Here is a 20,278-nt window from a genome sequence, read left to right on the forward strand (position 1 = left end):
GCTCAATTGTATTGTATGCCGTGGTACCAAAGGTTGTTTTTAACATTATTCCGTGCAGTTGAATAAAGTAGATATATGAATGTAGTAAAACTCCACTTTATTGGATTCATATAACAGTTAACTCAATTGCAGTTGTGCTACCGTAGTGTAATATATAATCATTCTCTGCAGACATGAACAATTTTCACCTTAAATGAAGAGGGAATCAGTCGACATCTTACCAGGAAGTAATTATAGATAGTAGATTAATCTTCCCATTATTATATCAAGCGCCATGTAGTGAAGTGGTCTTCTTGAATAGAAGCAGGTTATTATTTGCAAGAGCAAGTGACAAACAAAGATCTTATTCAAAAGAGGGATTTCGTATAATAATCACTAGAACCAACTACAGATGGCGCCACGTGTCTTCCAAGGAGACACTAACCTTTGTTCTGCCACTTCATGCTTCCCTGTTTTAGTCAGAATCTTGAAACCTCGGGAAGTTGAGGAAACCCGTGGGTTTCGGCAATCTTGTGTTGGCGAATGGCGAGCCCGAGACAAGTGTTAGTGTCAGTTGGTCGGTTTTGTAAAACTGACCTTTCTTTCGATTCGAATCGTCTGTCTTTGGCAGATTGAAGAGCCATGTTTCTTAAGTTGGAAACCAAATTACAAGAAAATTAGTGGATTAAAACCAGGATTACACAAAAGGAAGTCCAGGTATTTGACATAAATGTAAGTAACAACGGCACTACTGGTTCGATAACCATTATTCAAGTGAACTTGGCCTGTCATAATCTCTTCGTCCACTCAAACACCTAATCCCTGGCCTTGTGTATGTTCATATTATCTAGTGTTGCGTAGCGTGGGAAAAGTTTGTGACTTAAGAATAAACTTTGGTTAAAGCCTGTTCCTTTGAAAATAATAAACCTAAACTAACAAGTGTTGTGGGTCAGCTCTAACGCTAACGGGGTGGATTTTTTAAAGTTTTCCAAAATACTTTCTACATTTTGAAGCGGTATTGTTTGAGAAAATATTCATAATTTATCGACAATTTTATTTTTCTTAAAGCAATTTCTTGGAGTGGTGCGAAAAAAAATTTATATCCAAAGGGAAGACTTTACTAATTCACGGTTAAATTGAAAAACGGCCTAATGGTTGAAAGTCCTAATGGTAATTCTGTGATAATTTTGAGGGTTAATTATTCTATTAGTGAAAATGGCAGCAACCTCTATTTTAGGAGTTTGGTCGGTTTCTTCAGATTTCGAGCCTGCCTTTGCATTAATAACCATAGGCTTCAAGAGTTTTTGGAACTTTACTTAGGCAAACTATATAACTCTTACATATTGCTTAATCTTAGGTTATCTGTTTTAACTGTTTTTGTCCACTGTTTTTCAACTGTAACACAGTTCAGTTTAGTGCTTGCAGAAAGTTAATTGCATACTCGCTAGCCTTATTCGTTAGTTTAAATAATCTCCCTCGTGAGTTAGTTGAGAGGTACCCATCTGTCATTCTTTAGACCTTGCTTCAGGTGGGAAGATTGCATAAGATTCCTTCCATAGAAATGGCGTCTTACGAGAGTCTAACACCACCGCATGGCATTGAGGTAACTTATTTTATTTTTTTTACTAATTCATTCAGCTTGATAAAAATAAAAATAAATTATATGTTTCTCTTAACCTTTTTCAAGTGTTTCTAGCATAATCCGTAAACCTGACTTAATCGATAAAGTTTTCAAGTTTGCTTTGATGCGACAGTATAGGCCTGTTACTTTGGTGGCAGTTATTCCTTAAGGATGTGCACCTCCCTTCAATTCGTTTTGCATTGTGTGGCTCCGTTTCTAGGTACTGAATACTAATCAGGGTAATTCTGGATTAGTGTAAGAGTCGGTTAATATCAAATCTTGGTAAATTTCGCCATGCTGAATTGTACGGTATTTATACACAAATTTCTGTGCCCTGTCACAAATTGTATGAACGATAATTATCATACTACGGAGCTCTTCTAAATATTGATGGACTTGGGTAATTATTTTTTATTATTTTCGGGTTTTGTGGCGCTTTTCTCAAGATTTCTGGGATTGTCAGGCGTTTTAGTCTTTTAGTTTTATCATTTACTGGTATTTTAGCTAAATGATTTTTCTTATCCAATCTGATAGGACAGTATGTTAGTTGGAAATGTCCAGAACCATTTATATAGCCTTGTGCGTGATCTGATCACGGTCTTGCATACATCACCGTCAACAATAGTCATATTTTAATCGGTAATAAGAGTTAAAACTGATTCATAAAATTAAAATTAAGTGATCCACAGAATAGCCAGTCAAAATTGAATTCGACAACTTGAAATATGATCTATTTGTCCAAAGTCTTCAGTCAATGTAACATAATAGTCTTGATTTCACCTTAGTATACAGAAAGAAAAGAGCTGTATGTTAGTGAATAAGTTACACAATTAAAACATTACATTAAATAGCTGCTCATTTCCCACACTTACCATTTGTTTAATTGATAGGTAATCACCATTACTACAACTACCCCTAGTAGTAGTAGTAGTAGTAAGCGGGATATGCCTTTGAAACTGCTCTCTTGCTTGTTGTATTCCTCCTTTGTTTGCTTGAGTTTCTTCTCTCTGAAATACCACATTTCTTTTAAATATTTGCTGTCAATTCCTCTTTATTTTCCTGATAGAGTTGCTGCACAAAACTATATTTCAAATCTCATTGTATGCTGGACAGTTAAGTAAGAAATTTTCCAAATTCATTTTTTTCCTTCATAGCACAAAAGTTTTGTATCTTTAATCTTATTTATATCATTTAATCCTAGAGTACCTAGTCTGGCTTTACTGATCAGCATTGTTTTTTCAGTGTTGTCATACCAGAATTTTCTTTTGTTTTCTTTATATTTTCTGTAGATTCTTAATGTCTTTTCATTAATTTCTTTCTGTCCCACTTATTCCTTTTAACGGTTTGCCTTTAACTGCTTCAATTTTACTTAAGTTTTTTCATATTCTTTTACTTGCATTACCATCCAGGGAGTTTTCTTAGTTTTCATACTGATCCATGGTTATCTCATATAGGAGCCTATTTCCACCACTCATGTGTATGTTTCAGGTAAAATAGTTTATTCTTCAAATCTCTTGAGTGGCAGGAAGAGGACACCATTTCACATCTTGACGCACAACTTGCTGTGTAACTTGGCGTTTTCAAAATTGTTCTGTATACTTGATTGTCTTCTGAAATTCATTTTTGGTTTTCTTAACACGTTTCGTGACTTCCATGGCATACGTGAAGGATGGCATCTGTAAGATGGCATCGGTAATCCTTTTCTATAAAATTTAATTATTTTTACCCTGCTAAAACTTTTATTGATGACTGCATTAGCCATATTTGCCATCTGCTTTGCTTTAATTTTGGCCCTTTTTATCTGTTCTCTGAAGCAGTATTTCTTGTTGATTGTCACTCCTAGGTACTTAATCTGCTTAACTATCTTTATTACCTGTGTGTGCTCCATATTTTCCACATCGTCGATACTATACCAGTCGTTGTATATTAATATAATTACGCTTGTCTTTGTTTAGGCCACATTCGCTCGCTATTTCCATAAGGGTGTTTATTGCTTTTGTTATCTCTTCAAGGGTGTGTCCTAGTATTAATCCATCATCTGCATATAATAGTGCCACTATCCTTATAACTTCATTTCTAAAACCTGTTTTGTGCTCTAGTTTTTCTATTATCAGGTACGTTATTAGTAGAAAGAATATGGTCGAGCCATTGCATCCCTGTCTTATTCCATTAGTTACATTTAGCTCTTTTTGTTCTATATTGTTAATGCATAGGCTTGTTACATCCTTTGTATATATCTTTGGTACTGTTTATTACCTCTGCATGCAGCCTATATTTATTTCATCATGACCCCTAAGCTTTTGTGTATTGATGGAGTCAATGCTTTTTGGAATTCTATTGATACAACAAATAATGGGTTCTTTCTTCTGTAAATTTCTTGTATGCAGTATTCTAAGATATATTAATGATCAATTCCCCTCCTTTGTGCGGTAAAGCCTGATTGCAGTTCATTCATTTTTCCTAGATTTCTATTTTGGTTTTCAGGATCCCCATGAAAATTTTATATGATGCATTTGTTGGTGCAATTGGCCTAAGATCTTTGACAGCGGGGTGTTGTTTCTTGGGTGTAAGTGTTGTTTTTTTACTTAAACCAGCTTCTGTGTTTTCCTGCCTTTCAGTATGCTGTTTAAACAATCTGCCAATTTTTTTGAAGATTGGTACTTGGCAAGAATAGTTTGAACGGAATTGGCTTCATTCCGTCTGGCCCTTCGAGTAGATTTTTAAAATCTTCAGTTATATTGACTTTTTCCATGGGTTTATTTTCTGTGTTAGGTCATACACTCAATCCATGTCTTCTCTTAAAGATATATGGTATATTATATGCTGTCCTAATCTTTTCATTATTTCTTCCATGTCATGATTACTGTTCTTTCTTACTTTCATTCCATATCTATTTTGTTTTCGTTTTGGTAGCCTATATTGTTTCCCAGAATTTTACCAGCTCTTTCCTTAGGGTTTCTTCCTTAATCTTTTGATTATTTTCGTCGTATATCCTTGTCCATTCTTTTTCTGAGGAGTCTCTTTCCTCTCGGCATGTCTATTATATTCCCAGATTTTCCTGTTTTTATCTCATTCCTAACCCTTTCTTCATATTCTTCAAATGTTTTCATTATTATTATTATTATTTGTACTTTTTGTTTTTATGATATGCTTCATTATCTCTTTTCTTCTGTTCCTTGGCTTTCCTTTTTAATTTTATATATCCTTCTTTGGCTTATTTTTTTTTCTTTGGTGACCCATACTGGTTCTAATTCTTCTTGCTTTCCTTGCTTTAACCTTGTTTTTATAATTTTCGCTATGGTTATTTGCTTTTGCTTCACTCATTGTTTCCTCCAGCTGGGTTAGATCTTTTCTGTTTTGTTGGCTTAGTTTTTCCTGGTGAACTCTTCTGTTATTTTCCGATATCTGATTTCTTTTATTTCATTTTTGAATGTGTCCGTTCCTTTTGTGTTCATTCTGGATTGGACTTTTGTGAGGTGGTGGTCTGACAGGTCATATTCATAATTACCCTCCGCTTTTTCCATACATCTTAGACTAGGGCAAAGTCTATAATGCAGTTCTGATCTCCTCTACTCCAGGTTATCTTCCTTTTACAGCTGGGATCTCCATTTAATAGCGTTAGGTCATATTTTTCCATTAGTTCTTGTGTCCGTATGAAACCTAAATGCCCATTGAAGTCCCGAAGGACAATCGGAGACAGGTCTTATTATTCGTTTTTCTTTATCATTGGTTGACATGTAGACTAGGATTAGGTTAAACTTACTGCTTTATAATTGCCCTCTACTTGTAGAATGTCTGTGTTCTGACTTTTCTTTCTGCATCTGGATCTCTCCTTTGGATCTATACTCTATTAAGACCCCCTCCTTTGGTGTCGTCTTCATCTCTCATTGAGTCTACCACTCTGATACTTGTTGGGAATAGCAATAATTTACCGTTCAAGGTGCGTTTCGGTGATACACATCATTGTGCTTTCTTTTGTTAAGTCCACTAGTTGATTAGTTTTGCTTTTGTCAGCCCTTAGATGTTTATGAGCTTTATTTAGAGATTTTTTTTATGCATCTTCTGTGTTGCTCACTAGCTGTTAATTTTCTTTATTTATGAAAGTGCTTCTACCATCTATCCGTTTATCTATTATTTGCGAACAACTATTTTCTCCTAAACTACTAGCCTATGATTATTACTAAAATTACTTCCTCCACCCACCTGCCCTAAACTAATTTCCCTTATTCTACAGCCTCCCTCGGAATTTTTAACATTACTAGATGTTCTATTTTCTCCTAAGTCTAAATTATTTAAGTTCCTAAAAATCATTCCTAAAAATAATATTCCTAAAAATAGGGAATTATTCCCTATCTCTAAATTATTTACATTTCTATTTTATATTTTCCTACCTCCAACTCCTTAGCATTACTAACAACTCTATTGTTTCTATCTATAGTTCTCTGGGCTTCCTTATTAGAGCAATCTGGTCGTCTGAAAATTTTCCCTTCTCTTCACCTCTCCCTTACTGACGAGCCATTCTTCCTCTTTGTTTTCCTGCTTTAATTCTGATCTTAATATGGCTATCTTTTTATTTCTTTGGGACTTTTGTCTGGTACTATAGATATTTTCTTGTAAATTTCTTCCTTCGCGTTCTTTAGCAGTTAGGCAGACTTTAATATGTAACATTTTTTCCCTCTCGTTGCCAGTTTTACTAAAGTGCTCTGGCCTTGATCTGCCTATAGTCTCATTGCTTGGTTCTTGTTGCGGTCGCGGTCTACCTAACCTAACTATTTAGTTTTCCATTCTTCTTTATTAAGGTTAAATTCCATTGTGAAAATTTCACTGCACCTTTCGTCATCTAGCTACAGTTTTCTATTTCCTCTCCTGCTTGAGGTTCTGGCGATTTGAATATGATCAGGTTTTCCTTCCTTCTGTCTCTTCCCTGTGCCTCTCATTTCTTCCTGAAATTGTTTCACTTATTCTGCTGCTGTTAAGGATCTCTTCCTTTGTCTTTGGCTAGGGTCTCTTCGATGTACCCAAGGGTTACTTATATTTTTTGTAGTCTAGTTTTAAGCATCTTGTTCTCTCTGAGTTCCTTGTTCTCCCTATCTAGCTGGCCTCGACTCTTTCTACACTCACAATACCAGTTTATTACATCTACCACTCTGAATGCCGGCATACTGTTATTTGTGATATTTTCGCAATTTGTATGAAACCACAACTTACATTTATCGCACTCTAATGCCTTTTGTTGCCTGCCTATTTCCCTTCTACACTGTGGGAACGTGTCCACTGAATTTTGGTTAGGCCTGTATCAATTCTACCTACACTATCCCGGTTATTTCTCGAACCTGCCATTTCCTATATGTGCCCTAAATATGCAGAAATTTAAACTATAATATTTTCTTTGTTCGTTCGTTGACACGACGTTTGACTCAGACACAATACAAAGGAAGAATAACGGAATGGTCTTTACTTTCCTTTGTTAGTCGCAATGGTCAGGATTTGCAAGCAGAAGTTGGAAGCAGGCAGCAGTGTTTTGTGGTTCTCATTTATCACATCTAATCCCTTTGCATTTTTGCGATCCGAGGTTGGCATAGTTGATTTAAGTCAAAATATCTGATGCTTCAGAAGTAAGATTAGTGTGATTTTTTTTTTTTTTTTTTTTGTTTTTTTTGTTTTTTTGCAGATATAAAATTTTCAAAGGTTTTTTGGTTAGCTTTTTCTCATTGTCTTTGTGCGTATTGCTGGGACCTCGTGGTTAATTGTCTATTTCCTTTGTAAATTGTCAGTTGGCACAAGTCCTTTTTTCAGTTCATGTATATGTTAAACTTTACTAGTTTAGTTTTATAATAAAAATTTTAAAAACCCACCCCTGATCTTGCTGGTCCTTCGCTTATGTTTGTTGATTTCGCCATTAAGGCCAGGCTATAACAGCCCTACACCACCGTCTTGGGACAGAACCATCCTAGTGGGAAGGAAAATTTCGGGCAAGTTTGGTTTGGTGAAGGTAGTTTATTAGTCGCAAAGGAGTTCTCCAGATACAGCGATTTGAGCATTTACTTAGCTAGTGGTAATGGCTGTATAAATTGAATATATTTTCATTAACGATAATGAAACGCAGGGGTGTAACTGGTTCCAAAATGTTGGGCTGGGGGGCAATGGGGTGGGTGGCAAGCGAAGAGAGCCCATTCGGCTGGGGGGGTGCTGTGATCCCCCCCTTAAAGTTTTTCCAATTAGAGGTCTTTAGGGACACTGTTCTTTTAAACATATCAATTTTCTTCAGAGGTTCAGAGAAAACTTCAGGACACTAGTTTTCAAAGGGTTAACAATTAAATTTCCTTGCTCTCTTCGTAGGAGCGTGATATCCATAATATTTATAATTCTTGGAGGGGGGGGGGGGGCGCAGAGTATACTGTCCCCCCAATAACTCACAAATTTTCTTGGGGGACAAGTCCTCCCCCTGAGTTACCCCTGATGAAACTAAAAAACCCAATTTTTTGGGTGCTGCACGATGGCAGTCTCTTTTCCTGCTGAAGGTATTTTAAAGTATGTAGAAATGCATAGAGCCCCCCACCAGTGGAATTTAAGTTTATTTGGTACATTGATGGCAATAGGCATAATTTGAAATGTGGATGGATGTTACGTGTTAAGTATTGCAAAGTACATTATTGTTTATACGGGTTGATAATGTACCAAGTTAGGAATGTTTTCAGATTTTGCATGGTGGGGTCACTGTGCTAGGAAATTAATGATACTGTTGGGCTTTAAGACCTTTGTACCTAGGATGGATTCTGAGAAATTAGGTTTTACAGGTAAGAATTTTACCGTCTTAAAAGCCAGTAGTTCATGGTAGACTACAATAATTTTGTTTATGGGTTTTGGCACAATTTAGAAAGTTATGCCTCGGGTTAGCTGTAAATTCTCTAAGCAACTGATTGTAATGTTAAATTTTAAGTGATTAAAGCATAACTAAAAAAATTCGACACCTCTTATTCTGATTGGACAATCTTAAGTAGGCAGTTATATGTAATATGAAATTTTAAATGTTCAAAGCACAGCTATAGAGAATTCAACACATCTCATTCTAATCAGACAATCTTCATATAGACAGAATAAATTAAATCATAAGGCACTGTGAGAAGTCTATTTGAATAATATACGTTATTGGTAAAGTGAGTCTGAACTGGATTCACTCCATAATCCAGTACAACAGAACTCTTTTCAACCATTTTATCAAAAATGGTTGTCAATAACTGTCAGTTGAACAATAATTAATATAAATCTCAATGTTATGTTTGTAGGGTTTGTTTCTACCGAATTACAAACTATATGGATACACATTGGTGTACTTAGAACCAGTCAACACTTGGAAGCTAGGTTTCCCAAAATTGGCTGCCTTCCTTGTGCAGAGGTTGTGGGTAATTAATTGACTGATAACAGTGTGTATAGCAGATGCCACGTGTGCTTGGTGCCTGACTTGTTCAGTGTGCAATGCTTGGTAGTTTTACCCACGATATAGAAACAAGTAATGACAGGTAGTCCCAATCTGTGACGTCACTCAAATGCATCGGAGCGATAGTTTACTGATGTAAACATAGGGATAGCTGCCTTTGTTACACTTTGAAATGCGATTTAATAAATATCCATCCATAGATTTAAGTGGTGAATGAGATTTTGGAAAAACGAAATATTGTAGTTCATGTGAATGTCGATATAAAGAAATTGAAAAGGCAGAATGTTGCACAATGTTTTTTGGTCAGTTTTAAAATTTATTTCCTTTTGTAAGTTGTCTGTTGGCACAAGTCCGCCTTTCAGTTCATGTATTGTTAAATTTACACAGATTAACTTTGTGATCAAATTGTAAAAGTGTCTTGGTTTAACCTGACCACTGTGCTGATTAACAGCTCTCCTAGGGCTGGTCTGAAGGTTAGATTTTTTTTACAAAGGATTAGATTATTTTACTTGGCTAGGAACCAAGTGGTTACCTAGCAATGGAACCTACAGCTTATTGTGGGATCCAAACCACATTATAGAGAGAAATTAATTTCTAATCACCAGAAACAAATTCTCTAATTCAATGTTGGCAGAGCAGGGAATCAAACTAAGACTATCAAATAGGTAGGAGAGCACGTAACCCATTTGTCCAACAAGGAACCAAAATTGTAAGCCCACACTTTTCTTCCTGGACCTTCACCTGAATGTTTGCCGATGTTTTTTTATCTTTTAATATTTAATATCTATTTTTAATAAATACATAATTGTTTAACTACAATAAATCATTTTGAAGTCCACTATCACAATATCACTTGACACGAATAAATGGTCACTTCTTCCTGGAAATTTTTGGCGGTTTACAAAACAAGCACACAAAAATAGCAAAAATACATAACCATTTACATTAATAAAAATCTTTAGTGTGCAAGTTAAGATCATTCATAATTAGATTCTTTGATAATTTTTCAATATATGAGGGGGATGTTGCCATTTGAACAACAGCTTTGGTGTAGGGTACCGTGACGACGCAAAATCACATGAGCAGAAGAGTCCCAAACTCGTCGCTAGAGCAGGATAACCTTGTCATTTCTTTATTGTGGTTTTACCAGGGGGTGAGGGGATATGATCCTTAAGGAGGGAAGCGAAGACATCAGTTGTCTTCTGAAGGTAATACACCCCTGGACTCTTTTGTCTGAATACCCTCTATAACTGTTGGAAGGAACAGATAACTTAAGGAGGTTACTGGTAGTTAGGTGGGAGTAGTTTACTTCTTCCATCATACTTTAATCTATCAGCCAACTTGGTCTCCTGGAGATGATAGCGTCGGGAACCTTTTACCAGGCAGCTCACTAACTTGAGCAATCTTGCCCTGCAGAATTTGTTGAAGGATACCTCTTGTTCTCCAGTGGAGAAGAGCATTCCTATTATTCTAAACTCCTTCGTACACCATGTTGTGTCCTTTAAGGTGCTTTCAGGAACTTCTAAGGCACAGTAGCCAAGCCTTTAGTTGGTTTTGGGGATAGGGCAGCATTTTTTCCAAGAATATATACCTTTGATAAGGAGTCTTCTGATATCCCCAATTCTCTTCCACAAGGAGGTCAGGAATTCCTCCCAACATATTTATAACTCTGGACAGAACTGGCAGGAAAGGGGGAAATGGAAGCGGAAGGTGAGGTGGTAGAGATATGGTGACCCTCTTTTCTCATTGCCAAAATTGAGGGTTGATTCTGTTTATCACAGGATAATGTGGCGGCAAAAAGGCAGTGCCTTAGGTAGTCCAGGGCATTTGGGATGGATATTTCAAGAGTAAATTGATTGTAGGTATGCTTGTTGCTTAAACAGTGCATATGCATGTGCTGTTAGAATTTTCTCAAAGATAGTACAGTGGGTCCTCTGTAATCGTGGGGGATAAGGACCAGAACCCCCCGTGTTAAGCAAATGTCCACGTTAAGTTGGACACCCCTAAAAAATCGCTTAAAACTGCCTGCTTCAATAGTCAAAACACCAAAGACCTCCTATACAAATGCTTATAACTGCCTACTTTAAGTTCAAATGCCAAATATCTTGACTATCACCCTAAACTAAATATAATTTCAATGTAATCTTACAAAGTTAGCCTAAATATGTAGTATATTACATATGTAGTACTAGCCTAAGGCCGACAGCTAGTAGCCAGCTTACGTACTATTAATATTCTTGTGGTCCCCTTCTATTTTACAAGAGAAAAATTGGTAATTCAGAGGTAAGAGAAACATTGAATTTACGTAAATCATATGAGTACTCGCCAATGATCTATGTTGATAAAGATGACGATTCAACAGTGCAGTGTGATGAATGATTATAGACTGACTGCACATAATATATGTAATATATGCTGCAACAATAATTAACTGAATTTATATAGTATTTTCAGGTACATCCGGAAGAATGTCGTACGGATGGAATCTGGATAAATGACTACTGTAAGAAGAACATACCCCTCCGCTGTCTCTTCATCTGTGAGAAGGCACAGCAACTTGACAAGAAATTTTCAACAGACAGCTAGACGAAAGGTGACACAAATGACTACAGTAAATACAAGAAGCAAGATTACTTTGGCTTTAACGAAGCCTCTGAAGAGGAAGAGGCACAAGAAGGACCTTCGTCAGCTCCTCGGCCTTCAGGCCAGCAAAGGGGTGGCTTCACCGTTTCATGAAAGTTCCAATTCAAAAAATTTTTGTTGCATGGTGAAGCTGCGGCGGCAGGAGCAAAACATCCAGAGCGCTTCAAAAAGATAATCTGCAACAATGGCTACTGTCCACAACAGGTTGGTTTTAAGTGTATATATAATTACATTTTTTATGAATTTAAACTAACTTTACGTAATTTATTAATTCTAATCCCTTACTGATGAAGGACAAAGCCAGAGCCTCTTGGCTTCAAGGCACAAAAGAATATGGTTACCCTCATCATGTGTAGCAATGCAGTTGACGAAATGTTAAAGCCAAGACTTATTTAAAAGTTTGCAAAACCAAGGGCCTTCAAGGACAAGAATGTGCATGTACTGCTGGTGTTTTGGATGCACAACTCCAAGGCCTGGTTCATCAAAATCCTTACGGAATGCTGGTTTCATCAGAGCTTCATCCCTCAAGTTAAGGAATACCCCAGCAAAGGACTTGTTGGTTATCGACAACATCGGTGCCACCCTATTGATCTTCATTACGAGTTAGTCCAAATAGAGTTCCTCCCTGCAAACACCACCATCTCTTCTGCAGCCCATGGACCAGAGCGTGATCAATACTGTTCAAGGTACTGTACACCTAGAACTCCCTCAACCACCTAGTGAAGGCAATGGACGACCATTTTCTCTAAGAAATTCAGCATTCTGTCATTGACAATGTGGTCCAATTGGCAAAGATCCTTGATAGAGGATTTGAAGACATTGCCGTGTATGAAGTTGGAACCCTAATAGATACTCACTCGGAACCCATGACTGACAAAGACAAAGGACAAACACTGCAGGTTTAGGGATTGAGGAGGATGACTTTCTAAGCAGTTTCATCAGGTCATTCAAAGAGGCGAAGGAGACTATATTGGCGCAGGACCCTTGCATAGAACGTGCCCTAAAGTTCAATAATGGCCTTGATGTGTTATGGGTTATTGAGCCCCTATGCAAACCTCCTCGGTAGCATGAAGCAGCAGGTGCAGCAGCTGCCTATCACCAATTATTTCTTGGCAGTGAAGGACCATCCAGCTCCTAGAAACCCTTGAAATGCATCCTGAAGAAAGGGAAAGGGCCCCCAGAGATATAAATAATCTGTTTTGCTGTGGAATCATACCTTTTTCATTCGGCTGCACAGCTAATTCATCATCATTAGTATCTACAGTCACACTGATAACCGGTGAGTATGGTACCCATTTGATTTACATAATCTAATATGTACTATTAAACTTTAAAATTACAGTATGTAGTTACTATACATAGTGTGTTGTAGCATGTCAGGTTCAGGTATTACAGTACATATACTAATGTATTTAGGGTTTTACATACAGTCAACCGCTGCTATTTACGGACTCTGAATATGTAGACTCTTGTATTCGCGGATTTCTTTATGGACCTTATACTATACCCATTATTTTTGGGAAATTCTCTATTTTTTATGAGATATCCACAAATTAGTACTGAATTTTTATAACAATGATTAAATGCACTGTTTGTGATAAAATTAAGCAGGTATAAGCATTTTTAGTGAATTTTTCTTGAGTTTGAACTAACAAAATTATAGGCAGTTCTAAGCATTTCTGTAGTGCACGTATTCGTGGGTTCTAGCTATCCACAAGGCCTCTGGTATGCATCCCCTGCAAATAATGGGGTCCACTGTACAGTATTCTTATTTTTTACAGGTACGTTGTACGGACATACATGTATGTATTCTACTGTAAACTGCACAGCTACGTTACATAATTCTTCAGCACCATCTTCAACACTGATCACTGTTCAGTACCCATATGATTAACTTCACATATATGTAGTATAGGCAGTCCCTGGGTTACGATGGGTTCCATTCTTGAGACGCGTCGTAAGCCGGAACATTGTCAAAAATCCTAAGAAAACCTTACTTTTAATGCTTTGGGTGCATTCAAAACTATATAAACTGCATTCTTACTGCATTTTTCATCAAAACCCTTCAAATATTGATTATTTTGCTTTTTTGGTGTCACATTTCTTCTGTGAGATCGGCGTTGTAGGCGTCGTAACCCTGGAAATAATTTCTGATATATATAATTGAAAAGCGCCTTAACCTCGGAATGTCGTAAGCCAAACCCGTCGTAACCTGGGGACTGCCTGTATTTGTATAGGATGTATACGTAGTACATGAATGTTGTACTAATACTTATAAATATTAGTACGTATACTGTAATAAATATTAGTATACTGTAGTAAAGTGTATTTTAAGTGTTTGAAATTATATTACTAAAATGTTTAAATGATAGTGGTCCAATATCCGAGGAAGTAGTAGTAAATTTCCCCCATGATAAAATTGGGATGTGTACGGTAAAACCTTGTTTTAAATGACCTGGAACCCACAGACATCGGATTTAATGGACAAAATCCGGCCAAAGGTAATAAAGCCTAAGGCTACTGTAAAATTATACAGAACCATCTGTGTATAGGCTAGCTTTTGCAACAACAGGTATCTTATGGAAAATTGGTAATGAAAATATATTAAATGCCGTTTTACTTACTGCCTAATGTTGGTGGTTTGCAAGATTTTTGAGTCCATAATTATTGCACATAAAATTGTGGATCACATATAGAAACCATTTACTGCTAAAACAGCCAACACGGTTTCCGACAAAACAGATCCTGCGTATGAACCTCTTGGGGTTTTTCCATAACATGCTAGGTATTTACGACAGTAGTAGAGCAATAGATATTCCAAAAGGCCTTTGACAAAGTCCCACACAAGAAACTGATGACAAAAGTTAGAACTTTAGGAATTGTAGGAGAAACAGCAGACTGGGTCGAAGACAATCGTAATAAATGGTGGAGAATCAGAATGGGCAGATATAACAAGCGGAGTTCCCCAGGGTTGTGTCCTTGGCCCTCTGTTTTTCATTTACATTAATGACATTGATGTAGGCTTAACTAGCAGGATAGCCAAATTTGCGAATGACACCAAACTAGGTATAAATGCAGCAGACCCACATGCAGTGGAAAGTTTAAGAAATTATCTAATGAAAATAGGAGTGGTAAAAAAATGGCAAATGCCTTTTAACGTAGATAAGTGTAAAGTGTTACAAATAGGAACAAATAACCCTCATACCAGCTACATGCTGAATGGGAATGACGGCGTAGAACAAGAGGACGGCCTTGGAGTCATTATTATCAAGGTCTTATAATCCACAAAACTCTGCAGAAAAGAAGGCTCAGAAACTAGTGGGATGCATAAAGAGGCAGCTCAATTACAGAAACAAGGAAACTCTGCTGCAGCTCTACACACAAATAGTTAGACCCCATCTTGAAAATGCAGTGCAGTTTTGGTCACAGTCACTAAGGAAAGAGACAAATAGATTAGGAGTACAAGCAAGAGCTGCAAAAGTTTATTCCATCCATCAGGCAAATAGGGACTAGAGCGCCTGATCATGTATAGCTTAAAAACATGATTGTGAGGACAACTAATAGAAAAATTTAAAATACTGAAAGGCATAACAAAAGTAAACAGTAAATTATTTACATTAGATGAAAACCAGACAAGAAATAATGGAAACTAGAACTGAAGGGATAAAACTAATCCCATTGTGGGAACTTATTTACATAAAAGATATGTGGCACGTGAAATAAACTTGCCACCAGAAGTTGTAAACCGCAACAGTGTGGAAGAGTTTAAAAGAAAGCTTAGACAAAATCATTAGGACACAGTGAATGCACAATAAAACCTGCTCCTACAGTTAAGTGTGCACACGATGTCTCCTCGGATGGACCAAGTCTTGAGACATCCTAATCCTTGTAATTCCTTGTAACTTACTGTATCCTTGAAAATTCAAAATAAAAGAAATAAAGCGAGTTCTATATGTTTTTCCTAAACACGCGGCCTAAAAGGAAACCAAATAGTAAAGTTTCATCATCGCCACAAACCTCTAACAATACGATAATTCTAAACTTTTTTACTACAAAAATAAGTTTTTGGTGAAAAATTAGTAACCTAAAATTAATATTAACCTATATTTTAATACTATACTGGCTCTTCCTAACGCCTCGGTTGGCAGAAGTTTGGAAGTGCCAGTGCAGTGTTAAAAAATAAGATTCCCGTCTTTAAATGTTTTTATATTTACATTTCACCGCTAGTCGCAAACAACTATAAAATAATGTGCGATAATTATAGTTTGTATGGCTGCACTGTTTGGGAAAGTTATTTACTACCAAAAGAGTAATTAATTTGGAATTAAAACTGTCATCCTAAATGTTATTTATCCTAAATGTATTTACCATAATTACACCATACCATTAAAATTTCTGATAGGTTACCGAACGATGAGTGTCGCTGTGAACGCAACCGTATAACTTTAAATTTTGTTGCTGGCGCCACTGTTAAAAGTTTATTTCATTGATAAGGAATTATTCCTTGAACATGCTATCTATTATGAAGATATGCCAATAATATATAAGGCGAAAATGGTTTTATTAACTTTTCATCAGTTGATATTATAATGTGACTTTTGACCCTGAGGCAGAGGATTATGCCTACCTACAAATATCATATACACAACACTGACGAATGCACGATGCTGGGAATTATACCCGTGATATAGTCTGAGAAGCATTCCAAGGAAAAACCTGTGGCTAGCAGACTCAGAGACTGCTGATCCGCAACTAAGCAATGACCCACTGCATTGAGTTTGCCTCTGGTAGTTACTACCTTCAAAATATGAAAGGCATGTTAGTGTGTACCTGAGCTTGATTAGTGTCCTTTAGCCCCGTATTTAGGATATGGTTTACAAAGACTAGTTTTGATGGTCATGGTTATATAGTTATATTAATTACACACAGCGTTTGTTTATCCATTTTCAGACATTACATTTTATTTTAATTTTATTTATTTTGGTAGTTTTGTTTTGATTATTAGGTACAAAGATTGGATCGTTTCCTGTTATGACTTAAAACAAGAATGTCTCTTAACAGCTGAGAATGCCAGAGACTTATAATCCTTTTCATTCTGGCCTATTATTAGCCATAGGTTATCTTTTGAGGATTAAGTACAGGATTGGTAATTACCAGTGAGTTTAGTGTTTTAGTAGGCTTAATTCATGTCATTTTGTAGGAACTTAACTAGTTTTGGTGGTTAGCCTTTCATTGATAACATTTTTAAGAGGTGAATAGTTCAAAGATTCTTGCTAATTTTTAAAATATATATGCAGATACAATACATTAGGTGGATGTCGGTAAAGTACACGAAGTGGTAACCGTCTGAGAAATAAAGGACTATAAAACTGGAACAATTTATAAAGTTGGCCGAGAGTGTGTACATATATTGAAAATCACTGAAAATTAAATATGCTGTGACAAATTCGAAAGTATTTATGAGATAATTAACATGTTTAGAATTATGGTGTAAAAAATTATGGCGTAAAATTGTTCTACTTGGAAACAAAATGGTTTACTATAATGTGAAGTTTTAAGACAATTTATTTTTCAGTAAGTTTTTTTCATGGCTATATCCAAGCACAAGAATACTAACCATAAATGGGAATGTTTAGTATCAACCTGTAATCAATGAAGAAAGGAAGTCGGCCCACATACTGTGAGAGTGAATCGTAAAATACAAACTAGGCAGAAGGTAACAAACGGTTTCATCAGAACTGATGGTGTTAGACCTTGACCATGGTTTTTATTTTTTTTTTCTTTTCTTTAGAGGAAATACTTTACGTTAGTTTTTATATTTGAGCAATGTACTACACATAAATACTTGTTAGTAAATTTAAATCTGTATCAGCTGGATTACTATTGTAGCATTATCTGTAAGTGCATATGCTGTAATCTTTTAAGACATTGTATATAAAACCAAATTAATATATTACAAATTCCATTACTGATGCCACAGATAAGCATATCCCAATATTCACGTGGTGAGAGTTATAGTGAGAGTAAAAATTATCCCATGATCAGTTGATTAAACTGGTTCGTTAATCGGCCAAGTCCAGCATGTATTAAGTGAAAATAATTTATAGCCAATTGAAATCTTTGCCTTTCAAGATGACACAAGAAAATTAACTAAAAACATTCAAACCAATATACAATAGTTTGAGGTAAAATTTTACTCTTATCATAAAATTGAGAACTTGTTAAATATATGACAGCATTTCTAGCGTAGCATTTCGAGTGTAACTTGAAAATAAAACAATTTGACAAAAAGAAAATAATTTAAAAAGAAAATCCACAAACATCATAACAGACAGTTTAATGTATCAGTTTTCAACACTTGTGTTAATGAAAGGTGAGAACTGTCAGCTTTCAAGTTTTGAAACTGCCAAAGCTTTATTAAAATTTTGAGAATAATGGTGTAAAATTGTTCAACTTTGAAACAAAATGTTGTGAGAAGTTTTAAGTGAATTTATTTTCCAGGAGAAGTTGTTTTGGTGGCTATATCCCAAGCACAAGAATACTAAACATAATTGGGGAATGTTTAGTATGAACCTGTAATCAATGAAGAAAGTATTGTGAGTAAATCATGAAAATACTAACTAGGCAGAGGGTGACAAACTGTTTCATCAGAAGTGAGGTTTTAGACCTTGACCATGGTGGTTGATTTTTTTTTTTCTTTAGAAAAAATACTTTACGTTAAAGATAGTGTTCAGCAATATTGTTAAGTGTTGCTAGGTGTTTTAAGATGGTATATATAAACTGAGGGCAATTTGATTTTATAAATTGATTCATCTGTATTATTTAAAACACATTGGCAAAGGAATAAATAAAATTTTCTGAGTTTTATCCAGATAATTTTAATTCCTGTACGGTTGAGGATAATGGGAGCTTCCTCAAAAGAGCAACTGTGTATAAAAATTGGGAGCTTCTTCAAAAGAGCAAATATGTATAAATATTTTGATCTTGTCACATTTTAAATTTTAAAATCTCATTTTCAGTGTTTGGTGCAAAGAATGGAAAAACTTGATAACAGAAGAAACTATGAACAAACTCGGGCATGATCTGTGGATGAACAGAGAGGAATATTACTTACTCAAGGTCTCAAGCAACTACTATAGTTTGTGACCTGCTACAATATCACGCCGTTAAAATATCAGGAGCTACAATATCAAGCTGTTAAAATGTTATCAGGAACAGAGTACATTGCTTTCTGTACTTACTGCTTTGGGACTTCATAGCATCATTACAAGTTAAGTATTTTGCCACGGGAAAGATTAACCCTCTGTAAAAAGAATATCCCGTACTTGGCCACGGGAAGGATTCACCATCTATAAAAAGAATATCCAATATTTTGCCACGGGAAGGATTCACCATCTATAAAAAGAATATCCCGCATGTTTTGAGCTTCATAGCATCATTACTAGTTTGTATTTTCCCACAGGAAGGATTAACCCTCTATAAATTGTATTTTGCCATGGGAAGAATTCGCCATCTATAAAAAGAATATCCCGTATTTTGCCACGGGAAGGATTCACCATCTATAAAAAGGATATCCCATATTTTGCCATGGGAAGGATTCACCATCTATAAAAAGAATATCCCGTATGATTGGCAATGTAAAATTATTTCCATCAAAAGACAAACAAATTGTTGCCAAAAACTTTATCTAGCATCTGTTTCCTCACCTGGTTATTCTTCATTAGCGGACTCACAATGGCATTTCTTCACAGAAGTGTTTTGGCGTTCAGTCATACAGTTTGGCCCACCATTCACGACTTCACGTCAACCATAAGCGTGAGGCTGACAAAACAATGGAGTGTTCAGCGCATTCACTAGACTCCTCTGTATCTGCCTCAACCCCGCAATCTGCAAGACGATCCTTATTCGCAATAGTCGTCCTCCTCAACGCCCGTGCCCGCGCCCCAGATGACTGCACCATCGGAGCCCCACCACGTCGCGCTGCCACCCTCCTGCAGTGAGGACGTTGCAACATGGGTGCAAAGGGCAGAAATAGTTCCAGATCCACAGCATCACTCAGTACAGTAACAAGGCGGACCTCATCGCCGGGACCCTCACCGTGGATGCCTTCAAATGCCTTGCCCCATGAATGCGCAGCCAGCCTGGGGAGCTGCCCAACGAAGGCCTGAAGAGGGATCTCATCCTGATCTTCTCCCTCCCAGTTCCCCAGCGAGCCAGCTAAATTTTTGACCTCATGGTCAACCCCATGACCACCTCGGATCCCAGGCTGGCCTGGCACAAGCTCCAGGACCTGGTCCTCCTGCCAGAGGTGGACCAACAAGGACGAAGGCAGGAGGTGAATATCCTCTGCCAACTCTTCCTTCACCAGCTCATGCCCAAAGTCCGAAGCCAGATCCCTAATGCCGAGACTATGGAGGTGGCAAGTCTGGTGCAGCAGGCTTTTGCACTGTTTAGTGCCACACAAGAGGCAAAAATCTCCTCTCCTCCATCAACCAACAGCCTACAGCAGGAGGACACGGTTGGTGCAGCATACCAGCCATCACTAAAGCCCCTCCCAGATGTCGGGTGGTGCCACTTAGGCAGCAAGGCACAGAAGT

The 20,278-nt window shown here is 36.7% G+C and overlaps 1 long non-coding RNA gene across 1 annotated transcript; it reads left to right on the forward strand.

Moving 5' to 3' along the window:
- Positions 1-176: 176 nt before the first annotated feature.
- Positions 177-18,514, forward strand: LOC135202584 (uncharacterized). Its single transcript, XR_010311766.1, has 3 exons — positions 177-711; positions 11,484-11,885; positions 13,463-18,514. It is a non-coding gene; the product is annotated as an uncharacterized LOC135202584 (long non-coding RNA).
- The last annotated feature ends 1,764 nt before the right edge of the window (positions 18,515-20,278 follow it).

This window comes from Macrobrachium nipponense, chromosome 30 (genome assembly GCF_015104395.2).
Source record: "Macrobrachium nipponense isolate FS-2020 chromosome 30, ASM1510439v2, whole genome shotgun sequence".
Taxonomy (NCBI): Eukaryota; Metazoa; Arthropoda; class Malacostraca; order Decapoda; family Palaemonidae; genus Macrobrachium; species Macrobrachium nipponense.